Source organism: Leptonychotes weddellii, chromosome 16 (assembly GCF_054177405.1).
Source record: "Leptonychotes weddellii isolate Sample4059 chromosome 16, ASM5417740v2, whole genome shotgun sequence".
Classification (NCBI taxonomy): Eukaryota; Metazoa; Chordata; class Mammalia; order Carnivora; family Phocidae; genus Leptonychotes; species Leptonychotes weddellii.
Window position 1 is genome coordinate 5,631,640 of NC_138384.1, and position 21,583 is coordinate 5,653,222.

The 21,583-nt window shown below is 39.9% G+C and overlaps 1 protein-coding gene and 1 pseudogene across 2 annotated transcripts in view; both read right to left on the bottom strand.

The window, feature by feature from the left end:
- Window positions 1-21,583, bottom strand: part of CDH13 (cadherin 13) — a 1,287,326-nt gene that overhangs the window by 1,108,216 nt on the left and 157,527 nt on the right. The gene's annotated exons all lie outside the window — the stretch shown is intronic.
- On the bottom strand, window positions 2,807-6,981 carry LOC145717635 (large ribosomal subunit protein eL34 pseudogene; annotated as a pseudogene).

Sequence of the window (21,583 nt, forward strand, 5' to 3'; positions counted from 1 at the left end):
GAGGGGAGGACAAACCATGAGAGACTATGGACTCTGAGAAGCAAACTGAGGGTTCTAGAGGGGAGGGGGGTGGGGGGATGGGTTAGTCGGGATGGGTATTAAGGAGGGCATGTATTGCATGGAGCACTGGGTGTTATACACAAACAATGAATCATGGAACACTACATCAAAAACTAATGATGTAATGTATGGTGACATAATAAAAAAAAAAGTATATGGATTAAGAAGGAAGAAATAAAACTATCTTTGTTCTCAGATGACATGATCACTTTTACAGAAAATCCTAAATTTAAAAAAATCCAAGCTAATTCACAAAGAATCTTGGAACTCATTAGTGATTACAGTGAGGTTGTGGGGACAAGGTTAATAATACAAACGTTAATTTCTTTCCTATATACCAACAATGAATAAGTAGAATCTAAAACTAAAAACAGTATCATTTACATTAGCACCCCAAAAATGAAATATGTAGGTATAAATTGACCAAAACATGCATAAGGTCTATATGAGGAAATGACAAAACTATGATGAAAGAAATAAAATATGAACTAAATAAATGGAAAGATATCCCATGTTCATGGATAGGAAGCATCAAGATGTCAGTTCTTCCCAATTTGATCCACAGATTCAATGCAATCCCAATCAAAATCCTAGAAATTGAGATGTCCAGATATTGACAAACTGATTCTAAAATTTATGGAGAGGCAAAAGACTCAGAATACTCAACACAATATTGAGGAAGAAGAACAAAGTTGCAGGACTGACACTATCAGACTTCAAGACTTACTATAAAGCTAGAGTCATCAAGACAGTATGGTATTGGAGAAAGGAGCAAAGGAGCAGAAGCAATACAATGGAGCAAAAATAGTCTCTTCAACAAATCATGCTGGAACACCTGGGCATCCACATGTGGAAGAATAATCTAGACACAGACCTTATACCCTTCACAAACATTAACCTAAAATTGATCACAGACCTAAATGTAAATCAGAAAAAATAGACTCCTAGAAGATAACATAGGAGAAAATCTAGAGGACCTTAGGTAGAGTGTTGACTTTTTATATATGACACCAAGTGCTCAATCCATGAAATAAATAATCAGTAAGCTGGACTTCACTAAAATTAAAAACTTCTGCTCTGTAAGACAGTATCAAGAGAATGAGAAGACAAAATACAGACTGGGGGAAAATATTTGAAAAACACACATCTAGTAAATGACTCCTCCAAAATAAACAAAGAGCCCTTAAAACTCCATGGTAAAAAACAAATAACCCAATTAAAAAATGGGCCAAGGACCTTAACAGACATCACTCCAAAGAAAATATATAGATGCCAATAAGCATATGAAAAGATACTCCACATTATATGTCATCAGGGAAATGTAAATTAAAACAACAATCAGATATCACTATATACCTGTTAGAATGGCCCAAGTCCAGAGCACTGACAACATCAAATGATGGCAAGAATATGGAGCAACAGGAATTCTCATTCATTGCTGGTGAGAATGCAAGATGGTACAGCCACTTCTGAATTCAGTTTGGTGGTTTCTCACAAAACTAAACATACTCTTACCATGCAATCCAGCAATTGTTGCTCCTTGATATTTACCCAAAGGAGTTGAAAACTTATGTCCAAACAAAAACCTGCACATGGATGTTTGTAGCAGCTTTCTTCATAATTCCCCAAATTTGGAAGCAAGCAAAATGTCCTTCAGTAGGTGAATGGATAAACTGGTCCACCCAGACAAGGGAATATTATTCATCACTAAAAAGAAATGCATTATTGAGCCATAAAAAGACATAGAGGAACCTTAAATACATATTACTAAGTGAAAGAAGCCAATCTATATGAGGCTACATACTTATGATTCCATCTATATTACATTCTGGAAAATACAAAACCATGGAGACAGTAACAAGATCAGTGGTTGCCAGAGATCAGGGGAGAGGGAGGGATGATTAGGGCAGTAAAAGTACTCTGTATGATATCATAATGTTAAATACATGTCATTATACATTTCCAGACCCATAGATGTACAACACCACGAGTGAACTGTAATGTAAACTATAGACTTTGGGTGATTATGATAGGTCAATATAGGTTCATCAATTATAACCAGTCCAAGCTGGTGGGGGATATTGATGATGGGAGATGCTGTGCATGTTTGAGGGCAGGGAGTATATCTCTGTACTTTCCCTTCTATTTTGCTGTGAATCTAAAACTCTGAAATAACTATTGATTAAAAAGAAGAAGACGAAGAAAGAAATTTTAGTATTAGTACAATCTCACCTTCCATAGTCATAAAGGCCCAAGAATGAAGCTAGGTCTGATCTGAAGACAGGCCCAGAGAGTAGATCTAGGAATAGGGAGTTGGGGAATACAGACTAAGAGCTTGAATTTTGGGGGGTAGACAGAACTAGGTTAAAACCCTAACCCTGCCATTTACCGGCCATGTGACCTTGAGCAAGGGCCTAGCCTTCTTTGAGTTCTCAGATTTCTCCTTTATAAAGAGTGATAGAGGGGCGCCTGGGTGGCTCAGTCGTTGGGCGTCTGCCTTCGGCTCAGGTCATGATCTCAGGGTCCTGGGATCGAGCCCCGCATCGGGCTCCCTGCTCAGCAGGAGGCCTGCTTCTCCCTCTCTCACTCCCCCTGCTTGTGTTCCCTCTCTCGCTGTGTCTCTCTCTGTCAAATAATAAATAAATAAAATCTTTAAAAAAAAAAATCTTTAAAAAAAAAAAATCGTGATAGAAAGCAGCAGATGCAAGGAAGTGGTAGTATAAAGAGTAGTAGCCTTCTAGGGTGGCTGGGGGGGGGGCGGGGATCAAATAAGATGATACAGAAAAAGAGTGAAGAATCACATCCTGTACACAGTAAACACAAAACAGCTTTCTAAAAAGAAAAAAATACATCAAAGCTCTGAGCAAGAAGGGGATGCTGAGCATAGATGCTTGGTCACTGGGGGTGAAAGTGAACACCTAAGGCAGAGTGTCCTGCAGGGTAACCCTTGAGTACAAGGCTCTCTGCCAAGCCCTGAGAGTATTAATAGGCTTGGTTTTATTTTCAGGATGAAATCATAACAGGAAAGAGTGTAAAGACCTTTTATTTTTTTTAATAATCTAGCTAAATGTGTTACTTGTCCTAAGTGAGTTGCTAATGGAACTAATCTACTGGCCACAGCATGTATTTAGCAGAACAGCCACAAATGTTTAGAAACAAGACTATCTCTCTGTCAATGAGGATGCCCTGTCCTCAAAAAGTGGAGCTTCTTAGGGACAAAAGGTGAGGCTACAGGGACAGTAAGTAATCTGGTCACACCAAGGGAGAGACAAACAGAAAGCCAGACAGATCTGTTGCAGAAAGCAGCAGATGCAAGCCTGAGCTGACCTTTGAAGGTTATGCTTATTGCAAATTCCTTTTTCTTAAGGGTTGTCAGGCTATCAAAGTAAAATTTTCAAAAAGTTAAAAACACGATTCTCATATAAACAATGAGCATATGCCAAAGTTTTATTTAATTACCAGTGAGAGAACCAGCAGGATGACAAAGCTGGATACAGAAATCAATACATACAGGAGGGGGATTGCTGCATGAAGTTTGCTAAATCAGATTCTAAACTAGCTAGTGTCCTACAAGGCAATAAAAGCATAACCACTGGGTTATCTTTCTATTGCACATAAATCATTTGCATCTCTACCAGACAAAAACAATTTGTTCCTTGTCAGTTATTAGTAAATAGTAAACAAAATTACATTCCCCTAGAGCAGGGGATCAGCAAACTAAGGCGTATGGGCCATTCCGGTCTGCCTCATGTTTCTGTAAATAAAGTTTTATTGGAATATAGTCACACACATTTGTTTTCCTACTATCTGTGGCAAAGTTGATTAATTGTGAGAGAGAAAATACGGCTTGAAGAGCCTAAAATATTTGTTATCTGGTTTTTGGTTTTTTTTTAAGCCTTCTGATTTTTTTTATTACTCAAAAAGGCTTCATTTTTTAATTTATCTTTCTGACTCTGTGCTTGGGCTTTTAACACTTTCACAACGATTTTCTGCTCCTCAATAAGGAAAGCATGCTTGATCCTGTCACGAACACACTTAGCACACATGGAACCACCATAGGCCCTGCTGATGTGTTTTTTCGTTTTGGACAACCTCATAAGGACTTTAGGTCTCACAGCACAAACTCCTCGAAGTCGGCCTGGGCACATGCCACGTGCAGATTTTGGTGCTTTCCCAGCCTTCTGGGTATAAAGGTAAACGATTCTATTACCAGGGGTTCGGGACAGCCTAGTTTTGTTAGAGGCTGTATTATAGGACAGCCTACGACTGTAGGTCAAACGCTGGACCATTCTGAATGCTTATGGACGCCATCCCCAGAAGAGGACTGTTACTTGGCTTTTTATAGGATATGTTTGCTGACCCCTGCCCTAAATAGTCAACACTTCGGTGGGCTTGTTACTCAGTATTCTAGTATGACACTGAAAAGATATTCAAGTATCAAATCATCACAATGTACACTTCAAGTATCTTACAATTCTTTTTGTCAATTATATCTCAATAAAGCTGAAAAAAAGTAAAATAAAATTCTGCACTAGGGAAAAAACAGAATGGGCATGCTGGGATCTTTTGGCTTTATTTACAAATTTCAGCTAGACAGATATACAGACCAATCGATAGATAAATGGATGGTAGATAAATAGATAGACGAATAGTTGTTTTTTGTTTTTTGTTTTTTTTTAAACAAGGCTAACTGCCCTTCAGGGTAAATGCAACTTCCACTCCAATAACTACGGCTGAGGAAGTCTACCACTTTCCTAGGGAAAGGATTATATAGATGGTCAACCATTATTTTTTTTAAAGATTTTATTTATTTATTTGAGAGAGAGAGTGAGTGAGAGAGAGAGAGAGAACACAAGCTGGGGGAGAGGCAGAGGGAGAAGCAGACTCCTTACTGAGCAAGGAGCCCGACATGGGGCTCCATCCCAGGACCCTGCAATCATGACCTGAGCGGAAGGCAGACGCTTAACCGACTGAACCACCCAGGCACCCCTGGCCACCATTATTAATACAGAATTAACAGAAGGGGAAGATACTCAGCAGGAAGAGTAAAATGTCCTGAAGACTCTCCTTGGCCCACAGCTCAACCTTTTGGTTCACTTTTTCCTTTGATGAGACCCTGCCCACACAGCACTAAGAACTGGATTTGACCCCATCTATGTCTGGAATGGCAGCTATTCCCTGAAAGACTTGGAGGCCCTGTTTGAGAGTGTCTTAAATGAAGGCAGAGAGGGGAGTCGGGAGAACTATAAGGATGTCCATTGCAGAATTCTTTAATGGCAACAAAGTAGAAATTACCTAAATTTTCAATGATAGGGCATGCTTAAATAAAAATGGCTTAAATTAAGTCACACAATAAATACTCTGAAATCATTAGAAACGGAGATAAATCTGTGTATTAAGGAAGACATCCATTATATATTGTGGAAAGAACAAATCTGGTCCCAAAGAGCATGTACAATATGATTTATTGTTTTAAAAGATATAAATGTATGAAAAAATCTGGAAGGACAAACATCAACTTGCTAATAGTTATTACCACTGGGTAGTGAACTTTTATTTTCTTCTTTGTAATCATCTGGTTTTCTTTATCCTAATTGTTCTATGGGGGGGTGTGAAATGACCTGTATCATAAATAAACATTAAAGAGTATTTTAAAAGACCTTCTTCATAGGGAGCTGTGTATTATCAGTTGTTAAGAGAGGGCAACTTGTTTTTATTTCCAATATATGCATCTATGTCAATTTAAGACTTTTTATTAAAAGGATGTAGTATAGGGCGCCTGGGTGGCTCAGTTGGTTAAGTGACTGCCTTCGGCTCAGGTCATGATCCTGGAGTCCCTGGATCGAGTCCCACATCGGGCTCCCTGCTCGGCAGGGAGTCTGCTTCTCCCTCTGACCCTCCCCTCTCATGTGCTCTCTCTCATTCTCTCTCTCTCAAATAAATAAATAAAATCTTAAAAAAAAAAAGGATGTAGTATAAATACTTATCCCCAAATAATCTAATGCATCCATGTCATTATAAACCATTATATGAAAAGTAACTTTCCCAAAGAGGACAGGTTATCACAGAGGAGCCAAAAAGAGAAAGAACAAGAGTGGATGCGTATGCTATGGCAAATTAGCTATCTTTTTCAGAACAATGTTAATCCAATTAAGATTCTAATCATTCGATACAAATATAACTAATATAAACCAGCATTTCACATGACAGTATGTAAAACTAACCCATATGACCCTCTACCTAAAGAATATGCCATATAAAATGGTAACTTTTTAGGACCAACAAATATTAAGAATGCAATAACATTCTCCCTCCCTTTCTTATTTTCCAAGTGACATCCTTGGCCGGCTTCTGGCATTCTGTACATTGCAATATGCCAGGGACTCTCCAGGTAAAAAGATCATGGACATCGATCCAACACCCCCATTGCAATCTGTTTGGATCTGTTGGCCACATGCAATCTGGTCCTGAGGTCAAACTGTTCCACTGAAAACTGAACAACTATTTTGCTCAGAGTTTTCTGTTTTTACAAAACAACAAAATATAAAATGACATGAATACCACAAGATATGTGTCTAACACATTTGTTCAATAGCATGAATTGTAAATTTTACATATGGTACATTAGTGTCTAGGTTCTAAGTGAATGGTACTTCAAATCCCCTTCTTTGTCTAGAATAATAAAGAAGTATAGGGTGACAGTGTCCACTCTGTCTTTTTCTTCTCAGGGTAAAAGTATGTGCAATTAAGAAGGATTACAGAAAAAAGAGGTACGGAAGAAGCCTTAAAGAAATTTCATTAAGAAAATTTAATTAAGGGCGCCTGGGTGGCTCAGTTGGTTGAGCGACTGCCTTCGGCTCAGGTCATGATCCTGGAGTTCCGGGATCGAGTCCCACATCGGGCTCCCTGCTCGGTGAGGAGCCTGCTTCTCCCTCTAACCCTCCCCCATCTCATGTACTCTCTCTCTCTCTCATTCTCGCTCTCTCAAATAAATAAATAAATCTTTAAAAAAAAAAAAAAAGAAAAGAAAATTTAATTAAGAAATGAATACTGACACCTTTCTCATTTTTCATATGAGAAGCGGCACTGGGTAGGACCCATAGAACAAAATAGGCTTAGGTTGGACTTAAAAGTTCATAGGGAAAATTTTACTTGATTCTGATACCTTACATAAATTTGTATGGAGATGTACCTAAATCAAAAGATTGTATAGTATTTAGATAGACAAAGAAGAAAGAGCTAAATGCATGCACGATCAAAGGAAGTTTAGACAATTTATATTTCTAAATGCTAGTTGATTTATTCATGTTGCTATGTTAATGCATTTAAAACGAGCGTTGACAAGGCAATTGGGAACGTGCCCTAAGGAATCATTCCACAGTGGAAATTTGTGACCAAAGAGGTCTTTTTTTCAAACTGACATTAGTTTTTCAATGAATTAATTGCAAATTTCAAGAATTATGAGATTTCCTAAGTTATTTGTACTAGGAAATGAACAGGAAAATGTAATTATTTTTCCCCTCAAATAATATTTGAGGTCTGAAAAGAAGCTATGAACTATGTCATATTTCTTGTATCTTTCTGACAGTTTGTAATTACTTTTAATGCTGCCGTTCTCTAAATTATTAATGCTAGTCTGTCATGACAGGGGCTGAAGAGAACCAGTGATTATATGCCTTTTTACTAGCAAGGCTGGTTTTAAATAAATGTCTTAATCACAAGAAAATAGAAGAGTAGTTACTTTAAAGGAAAGAGACTTGTACCTTCTTCAGGGTTCCTCCCATCCCTTAATATAAAGTAAATGCACACTGACAATAGTTTGGGCAGGATGACAATCTATGCAATAATTTCTGAAAGTGACATCGTGTGATGACACCTGGTGATTCACAGACTCACAGAGTTGTAAGGTGTCTTAAAAGCTCATTGACTGCACAACTTGCTCTCCAATGCCCAAACCATCTCTATCAATCACTGCCAATGCCTACCTGTTCTCTGAGTATCTTCAAAGTGACAGGGAACTCCTTCCCTCCAAAGGCACCCATTTCTCCCTTGAGTCAAGATCTTGCTTCCTATAAATTCTACCTACTGGTCTTAGATCTGTGTTTTAGCAACACGTAGGACAGGCAGGTTTTCTTCTCAATACTTGCTTGTAACCCTTCAAATATTTGGATATATCTTTGGTATTCTTTCTGGGTCTTTTCATTTCCAGGCTAAACATACCAGCTTCCTTTAACAAGTTCCATAAGATCAGGGGCCCTCTGTTTCATTCACGCCTGTATCTCTAGCTCCCAGCATAACATAAATAATAAATAATAGTTGGAAGAACAAATGTAAGACTCTATTAATCATCTCTAGTTTCCCACATTTTTCATTTCCAATGACTAACAAACTTGACTGCTCTTTTCCATTCCTTGGCCAATCACATCCAAACTCTCACCTCAATTCACCAAAGAATGGGAGATCCATTCCCCAATTTCCTCTTTCTGCACATTTACACCATCCTTACTTTCTTTCCTTTTGTTTCAAAGAAAAAAAAAGCTTCTTATTTCTTTCCAAGGCTAACACCACCATCTTACTTGTTCTCCCTTCCACCCCTCCTTCAACTATATTTCTAGTCTACCTTTCATCTCCTTACATACACTGTCAAGTATCAATATGCTTGAGCTGGCGCCTTCCTAAAAACAAAGCTTTCCCTCTATCTTGCCTTCTCCTCAAAAATTGCCACCTTTTACATCACTGCCGACATCTGTAATCACTTTCTACAGACACATTTTAGTCTCTGTTATAAAATTATCAATATTTAATTGCTTAAACACACACACAGTTGAGAAATGGGAAGTGCCACCTAGACTTTTTTTTTTTTTTAAGATTCTGCGTGTGGTGAAAATAATTAGTGAGAGTGGACCGCTAATAATGAGGTGTCAATCAACTGAATTCAGAGACAAACTGAAGGACAGGACCAAGTTCTATTGTCTAATGAACAAATGTTAGCCCTCTGTAGAAACCTTCTATTGTTCAACATCAACTCATATTTATGCAGACATTGGAATAAAGCTTATCTATCCATAAACATATTTTTTACAAAAGCACACACAGGCAGAATTTTGATGGTCTAAACTCGGTTGCAAAAATAATTTGAAAGTATGCTTTTTAAATGCCTCCCCATTTTAAACTTCACTGTCAAAATTAAATAATGCCATATCCATATCTAACTTTAATTTTCAGCTTGGGTTAATAAGATCAGAAATGAAGCCTCTAAAATACATTCTTATGTTTGCTTTTTATTAACTTGTCTTAACATCTCTATGCTTCACATTTTTCCATGGCTCACCATTTCTCCATGGTCAATAAATCAAGATCATGATTTTTTTTTTAAGCAAGTGGTTGTATTAGGGAATCAGAACCATGTAAAACATTTGACAATAATTAAAACTGTAAGGCTCTTAGTAAGCACTAGGCTAATTACTTGATGTGCATTGTTTCTCTGAGTGCTAGAAGGTATAATATTGCCTTCATTTTATAAATGAGGAAACTAAGGTTCACAAGGTTGCGTAACATGCCTGAGGCGACACAGTCAGTAAGGGGCAAAGCTGTGATTCAAAGACTACAAAACCATGCTCTCAACCAGAACAACATTCCATGCCATTATATTATTTAAACTCTCTCCCTTGAGTTAAGAATTAGGACATGGAGGGGCACCTATGGGGCGCGTCCGACCCTTGATTTTGGCTCAGGTCATGATCTCAGTGTCCTGGGATCAAGCCCCACATTGGGCTCCACACTCAGTGTGGAGTCTGCTTGAGATTCTCTCTCTCCCTCTTGCTCTTCCCCCAACTTGTGTTCTCCCTCTCTCTCTCTCAAATAAATAAATAAATAAAATATTTTTTTAAGAAAATAATTAGGACCTGGAGGTGCAGAGAGGTGAGTGGCTTATGCAGAGTCACACACTGTTAATTCCAAAAACCTGTATCACCCATCAGGTCACACAGCATCTGGGGAAAAGATGATTTCCAATTATCCTAGCTCCTTTCTCAGGATCCAGTTTCCCCTGGACAGCACTGGAGCTCTGACTGGGGAGATGTGGTCAGGTAGGACATGATCAGTAACTAGAATTTAAGGAGAGAGAAGGCGTGAGAGCTTGAGTCTCTAGTTCTTTATCTGCTAGTCCCTTTAGCTCTGCCCCCTACGGTGCAACCCCATATTAGGGAGCAGATAAGAACTAAACAGAAACCTCTGTGGCCTCAGCATTTTTTTCTACAAGCAGAGCTTTAACAACAGCCTCTATACTTGGGGAATACAGAAATGACAGAGCCCAAACCCTCTTGGTAATGGAGTGGAATCATGCAAGCAGCCCCTGGTCTGAAAAACACTGAATCTTTGCCCTACTTAAAGCAAAAAATCAAATTAAATTAAAAATAAAACCTACAAAGCCCACACCACCACCAAAGTCACAGAGAACTTTTGCTGAGTTGTACAAGCAGAGGACATTTTTGCAGAACACATTTGCATTTGAAAGTACCAACACATCCTAAATGTGCAGTGTATGCACAGATCTGTGCAGTAGCAATTAGGAACAGAAATAACCAGCGCAACTGAATTAGAGTTGATGAGATTCTGGTGTTCAAGGCAGCCGCGTCCTTTATATGACTAATCCCCACACATTCTTGGGGTTTCAGATTAGATGTTGCTTTTTCTACAGTTTCCCAAACTCCCGAAGTCTAGGCTATGTGCCTATCTGATGAGTTTCACCTTGTATTTCTCCTTCTCACGGCACTTGTTGCCTGAGGTCAGTTTTGCCAGTTTACTTCTTGGTTTCTTCCACTAGATGTAGGCTTCATGAGAGCTGCCTTATACACCGTATCACTAGTATGTCTCACAATGCCTGGCACAAAATAGTTGCTCAATAAATGTTTTGGAGTGGATTAAGAATAAACAAGCAGAGGTGGAAAATGAGACAATTACTTACAAAAAGTAAAAAATCTATCCAACTCGGATATCAGCTCCAATTATAAAATGTCACAAGACCAGGATATGACGTGGTAAGTGGTGGCCATACAACTGAGTCAGAAATATAGAACCATAAAAAAGGAAACTATCAGGTCCAGACCTTGATGGCATCATCATGCTCACTCCTGGATAAGAACTCTACTTAAACTCTATCCATGGCAGCATTGGCAATTATATAATACCCATGAACTGGTATATACCTACCTTACCAACTTAATTAAGATTCTCTCTCTCCCTCTCCCTCTGCTCCTCCCCCTGCTCCTAGTGTGCTCTTTCTATCTCTCTCTCCCTCTCTAAAAAAAAAAATCCATGTTGTTTTAAGTTTGTGGTAACCTGTTGCAGCAACAACAGAACACTAATACACCATCCTTCTCCCTATTAAGTCTATTTAGCTACTCTCTGTTACTACATATCACCCATCTATCCATCTATCATATGTTGTCACTTATCTATTATCACCTATTGTATTATTTTTTACTTACCTATTGTCTGCCTCAATAATATGCATTATATCCAACTATTCTTCTGTCCTTGTTGCCTGAACGGACTCTGTTCCCTTAACAGCAGCCTTCTCTCTCTGACTTCCCACCTCTACCCCCAAACACACATGCTTTCCTCCTGGGAAAGGCCAGCAACAACCACCACAAAGTGACAACTTGGATGGTGAGCCCATAGGCCATGGGAAGCCTCTGACCTGCACCTGCCCTGGTATTCCTGTCTCTTCCCACAGCCTCACATCTGGCTTATTGTCCTCTGCTTGACCTTCACTCAAATAGCCTGCTCAGCTATGGATCCTGACTCCACCCTTCGATACTTAGTTCCTCCCAACAGGTAAGTACCTAACTACCCCATCCTTAACCAGCCCAGGTTCAGTCACTCCAACCAATGACCAATATGGCCATGGCTGTCCAAGAAGGACCCCAGAAAGTCATCAAGACATAGTTCATTTACTTCTATGAATAGTATCTGTTTTGTTCTAAGTGAATTTTTCTTCTTTCTTTATAAAGACCTGATTTCAAACAACTTTTACCTATTATTAAGATACCCAAATCAGGAAACTGTCACTTATATTCACCATTCTGGTACCAGGAAGCATTATGTCTTAGAGAATGGTGCCAGCACAAGGCCAAGAGGCCTGTTGGGACGTGTTACCTCTCACAGCAACACTTAGGCAATATTTCCTTATAAAAGATACAGTGTTGTCCTTCTAAGATCACTTGCCAGAACTGAAATGGCCATATAAATCCAAGCTCATAAAATAAGAGTCAATTTTAACTATTGAAGCCCTTAGAAATATAGGTCCTACAACATATTACTTGCCATAATATTAGATATGAGGGTTTTATATAAATATATATATGTATATACATGTATATATTAAGGTATATATAAATTCTGAGTCCTTGCTTTATGCCAGGTATCAGATATACATACTTTTACCTGCATTTCTTCCTATAATCCTTACAACTCTATAAAATATGTCCCGCTGTTATTGGCATCTAATAGATGAGAGGTTAAGAAACTTGAGGTCACAGAGCTAGAACATAACAGAGTCAAGATATAAAACCAAGGCTAACTCTCTGAACTATCGCACTACATTTTGTTCTTATCATGGTGAGAGTGGCCAGGGCGTGAAGGAGCATCCTTGCTCCTCGGATGAATCACATCACACCCCTGGCCCTCACTTCTGAAATGAGGGAGGTGGACCATGTGCTCCCTCAGGCTCCATCAAGACCCAGTGGTCTGCAGTTTCCTGCAGTGGTCCCTCTGGTTGGGTTCCTCCCTAGCCAGGACACAGGACACAGATGGATCATCATCACCTTTCTCTTTTCCACATTAACCTCCTGATGTCATGTACATCGTTGGCCTTCCCTCTTTCTAAATATCATTTAACACCCCATTTATTCACCTTTGATAATGCTCTTCTTTCAAGGTACAGTGAGAGGAACAGCCTTCAAGGTGATTTCTCTGTACTGAGGGCATATCAGGCTATGGAGGGCCCCCGCCAACATCTTGGTTCTGGAGCAGACAAATGCAATGGGGCCAACATCAACAGTAGAAATACTAATCTAGGCTAGTGAGAGGTAGACAGGTTGACCAGTTCTTTACTGGAGAACCTGGGTGTAGCTGGCATATTTGCTCTAGCAACACCATTTAGGAACTGTCCATCCGGACCCTGAGCCACAGGGGGAGTATCTCATGATGTCAGAAGAGTAAATGCATTTAATCTAAGTCGCCAACTCCAATCAATCATGAGTGGGCCCCTGGAGTGCTGGGGTGAAACACACTTGGAGATGGGTCTCAGCACAGCAGGAAAGAGCACTGATGGATTAATGATGTCTGCCAGAGCAGAGGACTAGAAAAGAGGCACCAGGCTCACTGCCTACTCACAGACCCTGCAACATCAGTGGAAGGCACACACTGTGCAGTCAAATCAGCCTAGGTTCAAATATCAGCCCTCGCATTTACCAGCTGTATAATCTTGGGAAAAATTCTTAAACTTTCTGAATGTCGGCTAAAATGGAATAGTTGTGGTAATAAAGATTGAAATGTTTGGGAAGTGCTTAGTTAGGACCCACTAACTCCTTAGCAATTATGCATAAATTTCCTCAGAGAAAAGAGTGCAAAGAATGCTGCTAAGTACAGCCAGGTAAAAATGCTCTCCTTCTCTCCATCCCCTGAATTGGGCCAGAAGTCACAAAGTGGCAGTCATGGGCTCAATCTTGCCTTTAGACCTATTTTATCTGGTCCATGTTGTTGGCTTACATGGTGTCTAAATAATTTTAAAATCAGTTACAAGTTTATTTCACATTTTTAAAAAAATCTATACATCTTACTTCTTTGAAAGGTTTGATCTGACAAGATTGGCCCCATACTCACATGGTAACAGTCCACGGGAGCTAACTAGTGGCTGCTGCCTTTGGAGGGGTCCTGGACTCCTTTTTCTTTCCTTTTTTCATTGTGGTGTATGTCATATATTCAGGAAAGTGCATAAAATACACCACAGTTTAAAGAGTAATTATAAAGCCAACATCTATATAACCAACTCCCAGGTCAAGGAATGGAACATAGCACCCCCAATCTGTCCTTCCAATCACAGCCTCAACATCCCTCCAGGGTCACCACCATGCTGACCTTTGTAATAATCATTTTCTTGCTTTTCATTTTATTTTTACCATGTACGTATGTATCCCTAAGTACATAGTTTAGAGAGCTGTACAGACATGAACTCTTACCAAATGCCTTCTTTTGGGTCTAGCTAACTTTACTCAACATGATGTTTGGGAGATTTACTGAGGTTGACAAATTACATTTATTTTCATTGCTGTGTGGGATGACCCAGCATTCTTTCTGTCATCTCTCCACCTGGCCCTATTATAGGCATTTGGATTTGTGTTTTTATAACTGGACATATGGCTCCCCTGATGCGGAGAAATAATTATCGTTATAATCATGGTCCACTCTCTGACCACTCCAGCCAAGGTTCCCAGCTTCTTCTGTAACCCCACTGTGAGCTCAGCTTGCTGATATCCCCCATGAGGCTTCAACCTAAGTAGGCTCAGTCTGTGCAATTCCTGCTCCGTGTCTCTCCTCAATTCCTAGTGACCTCCCAGCACAGCCAGTAAGTGACCCAGTCAGCTAACGCTGATTGCCCTGTATTTATTGCTCCCTTCCTCCCAATAAGGAATTAAGAGATTCAACGAAGCCAGAACCAGATCACCCTTCCAGTAGCACATCAGGCAGCTCACAGCAGCTCCTCCATGGCTGTTTGTCATTACCTTGGCTTTATGAGTCTTCGTCCAGCTCTCAATCTGTGCAGACAGCTCCTCTGCCAACCCAATTTGAATTAATTTGTCAAGCAAAATTTTGTGAAATAATGTATCAGCTGCACTACTGAAGTAAGATCTATGACTTCTACTGTGATCCTTTCATCTTCTAATTTAGCCATTCTATCAATAAAACCAATCAAGTTTTCTTGGCAAATTTTTCTTTATAAATCAGCTTTATGGGTCATGGATCCATATCCTTCTTGATGTTTATGGATTTTCATTCCTAATATCAGTTCCATTGTTTTACTACAGTGGGAGTGAGACATCTAAGACAATGCAAATAGGGGTGCTTTCCAATACACTACCAACCCTCTGTGGTGGGTAGAGAACAAAGTTCCAATCTTCCAGGCTGGCATATAAGGCCCTTTGACCACCTGACCCCAATAAGCCTTCCAGTCTCATTTCTCCCATGCATGAATGACATGACAAGGCCCTGATGTGTCCAAATCATTAATCCTTTGTATTCTTTCTGCAATGCCCCTTGTGTCAATTAGAACTCTTTAGGTGGTGAGTAACAGAAAGCCAAAGTAATGGCATAAGTTAGCTTAAGATAAAAAGAAATATATTGGCTCATATAATTTAAAAGTTAGGGATAGCACTGACTACTGATGTCCAGTATTCACGTACCACTTGATCAGGACTTCAGCAAAGAGATCACTCTCTCTCTCTCTCTCTGCATCTCTATCTCTCTCTATCTCTATCTCTGTCTCTGTCTCTTTCTCTCTCATACATTCTACCTTATAGTCACATAAATGCTTGCGGTTTTTCCAATATTTACATTTCTCACTTCCAATCCTAAAAGAAAGTCTCCATGGGATATTAGAGGGATTTTCTAAATTCTTCATTCCTTATATGTTATAATATTTATATATCTATGGCCATTCTCAACTGAGAGTGATTTTGCCCCTGATGGGATATTTGACCATGTTTGGAAGCATTTTTGCTTGTCACAACTTAGGGGGCATGGTACCGAGGCCAGAGGTGTTGCTAACATCCTATAACGCACAGGAGCTCCTACCACAAAGAATTCTCTGACTCCCAATGTCAATGGTGCTGAGGTAAGAAACCCTTCTCTATGCCCTTTGCCTTCTGCTGTGTGAACTGACAGTGAATATATTTCTCTCTCCCACTAAATGCAATAAAACACTGTGTCTACTGCCCAAACCCAAACTGGTCTAGTCCCACTTGGATTGGACACATAGTCTACACAGGGATACTGCACAAGACTGTATACAAGGTGCCCTGCTGAGGGGTGAGTGGGGCTGACCTGGGTCTGATGGATAACTGACCAGGCAGTGCCCACAAAACTGTGCCCAACTAGATGACATCTTTTCCCAATTTTCATGGATTCCCCAGAGTGGCAGAAGAGGAAGTCAGGCTCTTTCCTGCAACTCTGGCTAGATTTATATGTTCACTTATTAAGATTTCTACATAGTTCATGTTATTCTTTGAGGTCTTAAGAAGGACATGATGAACTGCCTGCTGCATTAGCAAGCAGACCTGGTAGATGGCACATGTGGTTTCTAGGTAATCCCCCTTGAAGCATCATTCCTGTGTCCCTCTCCCTCCAACAAACTCATCAGAAACTCAGTCTTCTTAGAGGCAGTGCCTGTTGTTGCAGGGTGAGGATCTTGACAGACACCATGGTAGTAGGCTGAGCCTAAGATGCCCCTCAAGTTTCCTGTCCCCTGGCATACATGGCCTGTATAATCCCTGGGACTGTAGATATGCAGAGATATCACTGCCATGATTATTTATGTTATACAGAGATTTTACAGATATAGTTACATCCCAAACCAGTTAACTTTAAGATAGGGAGACTGTCTGGGTGGGCCTGACCCAATCAGAGGAGCCATTTAAATCCAGGTCTAAAGGTCAGCAACAGAGGAGGTCAAACCTTCAAAGCACAAGAAGAATTTGACATGCCTTTGCTGACTTGAAGATGGAGGGGCCTACATGGCCAGGAATGTGGGCAGATGACAGTCAGCAAGGAAATGGGAACCTCAGTCCTGCCACCACAAGGAACTGAATTCTGCCAACAACAACAAGAATGAGACTGGAAGTGGATTCATCCCTAGAGCCTCCAGGTGAGAACTCAGTCCAGCCAATACCTTGATTTCAGTCTGGTGCAGCCCTAAGCAGAGAGCTTAGGCATGCTGTCCTGGACATCTAACTAGAGAACTGTGGGCTAATGAACGGGAGTTGTTTAAGCTAATAAATTTGTGGTCATTTGTTACAAAGCCATAGAAGACTAAGACAACCATGAACAGACCTCTAGTCACACAAACACCTCAAGTCCTTTGCTAACCTCAAAACATTTACTTTCTACTTATTCCCACTTTCTTTCCACACCACTGTAAAGTGTGGATGATTTACCTGAGGTTTTTAGAGCCTAAAGCATATTTTTCTGAAACAAAATGCAAGCATACTATTTTTTTTTTAAAAAAAGCAGTCACCCTAATGCTGAGCTTCACCCAAGAGCTGCAGGGTTTCATGGCAGGCCCTTTGGATTATTTAATATTCCCTTCATCTCTACCGGAGGCTGTGAGCCTGAATAGAGATGATGTCTTGGGATTGTTAAACATAACTCCAGAGTGCGTGCCTGAAACACATTCTGGTTGCTAGAAGATATAAGATACAAGAGGCAGGGCTGGTCTACGCTGATGTAACTCTTCCTACTGAATCCCCAAGCTTAGCCACATAAGAATTTTAAAGTATTTGGGCCAAATGTTCATCTACTTGCAATTTAAGGGATATTTAAAAAGTTATCCACCGGGTCCCACTATAATTTGAAAGATATATTGGAAAGAAGTATTGGGACTTGCGAGAAAATTTCTTGATCATGAATTAAAATTTCATAACACCACTACAGCATTTTTGATGGTACTTTTGTCTGCCTATGAAGCATTTCCCTTGAGTTCAGCTGTTCCATTTGCATTTTTAATATTCAGTTGTTTCTAACTCATGCCCAGACTTTTTGACCATGTTTATATTAGAATCTAAAGAAGAGTACCAGCAATTCCCAGTTGTTTGCTACATGCTCCTATAAGTTGTTTTTAAGCCAGATCATTGCACAAAAACACTCTTTTTCTCTTGGAACACTTTTGTAAAGGGTAAGGTTTCCTGACCAATAATGAGCATCAGAAAAGTTACATCCATAACAAATAAGTTGTAAAATAAAAGGTCAATCATAAACTCCTTTGGATAATTAAAAACTTAGACAAATTATACTTAGTCTATAAAATGAACATAAATATATCTAATACAAAGATTATTATTGCATCCAATATGAACCAATATACTGGCCATTAGTTAACAGTTGGGCTTGTTTTTTTAGATTTAGAAAGACTTTTAAAGAAAGTTGAGAATGGTCTTATTTTGTTTTGGAAGTCTCTCAGTAATTGTTGACCAAATGCTAGTTTATCTCCCTTTTAAGTTTCCTGGAGCAAGGTATGGTGTTTAGAATCATATCAATTGTCATAAAACTACCCTCAACTTCAGAATTGTTTTTTTTTTTAACAAAGCATTAATCAGCTAATGCACATGCATGTGCTCGTGTGTGCAGGTGTGGCATGCACACAGGAGAACCAGAGTCTGCTTTCTCCACTTCTGATTTCTCTGCCTACTCCTTCACACACACCCCCAACCCACCGGTCCACCTCCTCACTCTTTTCTGTCTTGATCACACTAGTTCAAGTTCTGCATGGAGAAATGTGAAGAGGTGCACAGGAGAGGGATGCAAGGCAATACTTACTTTGACTTGGGGATGGCTTGCGGAGCTAAAGATAAAGAAAAGGGGCTGGTATTGGCTGATTATATGGATATAACTATTTTTCCATCAGTTAACTATAGTATTTTCTCTACCTTCTGCTTCCTTTCTATTAGAGAGAGACTCAATAAATAAATCAATATGGTGGGAAATGAGGTAGTCACACTAAATAAAATTGAATAAGCTAAACAATAAAGTTCAAAATTTGAAAAGTGGGAATAATATCTATCCATACTGCCTTTTCATCAATCCTGGAGGCTTTAACTTGGAGTTCTACTCATGTCATTGGGGGTGGGGGAAGTGCAGAATAGTGTGATAGGTACTGTGGTTTATTAGTTTGTTTTTCCTGCCCTACATATTCCTCTTTTTTCCCTTCTCCTCCGGTCACAGGGAAGATGCCTGACATAAGCCTACCTACTAGAGTATCCTGTTTTACTGAACACAGCGACTGAGGGCATGGGATTCAAGAAAGGCCAGTCATGTTTCCTCACTGGAATAGACATACAGATGATGGACTGGAGAAATGCCCTTTATGTTGGTTTGAATAATCTAGGACTACCAATAGCCACTGTCCCTAGCCACATGGAAAGAACTTGTCTGCTGAACAAGAAGAACCACACATAGGACAGAAAGGTGGCTAAGTGGATAAATGCATGGAAGGATAAATATGTGAGCTCTCCCTTATCTTCCTTCAAAGGAAACAGAGATGCCAAAACAACTGGATATCCCTCTCATAGACCATGGACTTTAATCAAATTCATCAGCTACTTTGCCTTGGTTTCCCAAAGCTAGCAGCCTGAATTCTCAAAGTCCCAAGGAGATTTTAGTGGACCCCTGACCTTGAGTAAGAAAAGGACCTGACTAACAGGCACTGTCCTTCACCAGCCTTCAAACCCAGAGCCATCACACTGCATGCTTCCAGGATGTGAACTGGGTCACATTGCATGCTTCCAGGAGGTAAGTGTGATCTATCGGCATTGGGCCAGATGGTAGCCAACCCCACCCTGTGACCTATTTTTTGGAGCAACTCTTTCATCCTTCCCATCAAGTAGACTCCATGGTAGCCTTTCCCTGCCAGTGCAAAAAGCATGTCCAGATTTTAGGATGAACATAGCTTAGGCTCAGGCTGGGATCCTGGCAACCTATGCTCATCTCATTTTCTACCACCTGCCCCTCTGGCCTCTGCTGCCAGAATTTGGCAGATGATGTGCTTGCTGGGCCAGTCACTGGGTTATGGAGGGATGACATGACAGCCTTGGCCTCTCAGCATTTATTTAGGACTTCTGAGCCCAAACAGAAGACAAAGCATGCTAAGTATGAGAAATGATTTCAAGTCACCTTCTTAGAATATTTCAACCAATTGTAACACATAGAATTGTTTGGATCCTGATTCAAACAAACCCAAGAATAAAAATACTACTTATGATGCAATCAGGGAAGTGAACACTGACTGGATATTTGATGCTAATAAGAAGATATTGTCATTTTTTTTTTACATGTGATAGTGGTATTGTGGTTGTGCTTTTTTAAGAGTTCTTGTCTTTTAGAAACACATACTGATATATATGTGGACAAAATGACATGATAGCTGAGATTTGCTTCAAAATAAACCAGTCAGGGTGAGAGAGGTGGAGAGAAGTGGGTGGGGTAGAGATAAAAGATTTCTTTTGAGGACTATAGAAGCTGAGTGATGGTTACATGAGGCTTCACTGTACTATCTTGTCATTTTCTGTCTGTATTTGAACATTTTCATAATAGAAAGTTAAAAAATAATTCCAGGCATCTCTGGAGGCTGGGGTTCTGGAGTCTCCTCACCGCAAGCAAGTGGATGTATCTACATTAGCATTTCCCAGATGCAGGAAACTCAGTTGCACAGTGGAAACTATTTTGACATGTCTAGTTCCCACCAAAAATATACAAGAAAAACAGGCTCTATACACCATGCCAAGGTGAAGTTAAAGAAAGTAAGGTTCCATCAAGCCACAAAGATCTAGAAAATGTCTATTTACACTCAATGCAACATCCTGGCTCAAGTCAAAACACTACATCTCCACCTTCTGGAGTCAAAGACAAGGGTGCGGTTTCTAATTGGAGGTAGCCCCCTTGAATATATCCAAAAACCACAGGGAACTTAGAAATTACTCATTTCCTTCTCAAGTGGTCAGTTTGAACTAGATCTCCATAATGTGGGCTTTCAATGCCAGTAACTACTTATCAGGCATTACTACTTCAAATATATCCATCATTGTATTGGGGTTCTCCAGAACCAATAAGATATACAAAGATGTAAATATAAGAGATTAATTATAAGAATTGGCTCACGTGGTCATGGAGGCTGAGAAGTCACATGATCTGCCATCTGCAAGCTGGAGAACCAGGAAAACCAGTGGTGTACTTAAGTCTGAGTCCAAAGGCCTAATAACTGGAGGGCCATGGTACACGTTCTAATCCGAGTCCAAATGTCCAAGAACGAGGAGTGCCAATGTCCTAAGGCAGAAGAAGATGAATGTCTCAGCTCAAAGAAAGAGAGTTAATTTGTTCTTTCTCCATCTTTTTGTTCTATTCGAGCCCTCAACTGATTGGATGATGCCCATCCACATTTGTGAGGATGATCTTCATTACTTAGTCTACTGATTCAAATGCTACTCTCTTCCAGAAACACCCTCACAGACATACCCAGAAATAATGTTTTACCAGCTCTCTGGGCAGCCCAGTCAAGGTGATACATAAAATTAGCCATCACAATCATATTAGAAAAAAGCATTCAAGGTTTTTTCCATGTGGTACTCAGAGACATGAGACTGTGCCTGTTTTAAGCCTGTTCAGTTATGGGTCTTTCTAAGCAGCAAAATAATCCATATGAATGGAGGACCCACCATGCCTGATGTGATGTATCCCTCATTTATTTCTACCAAAT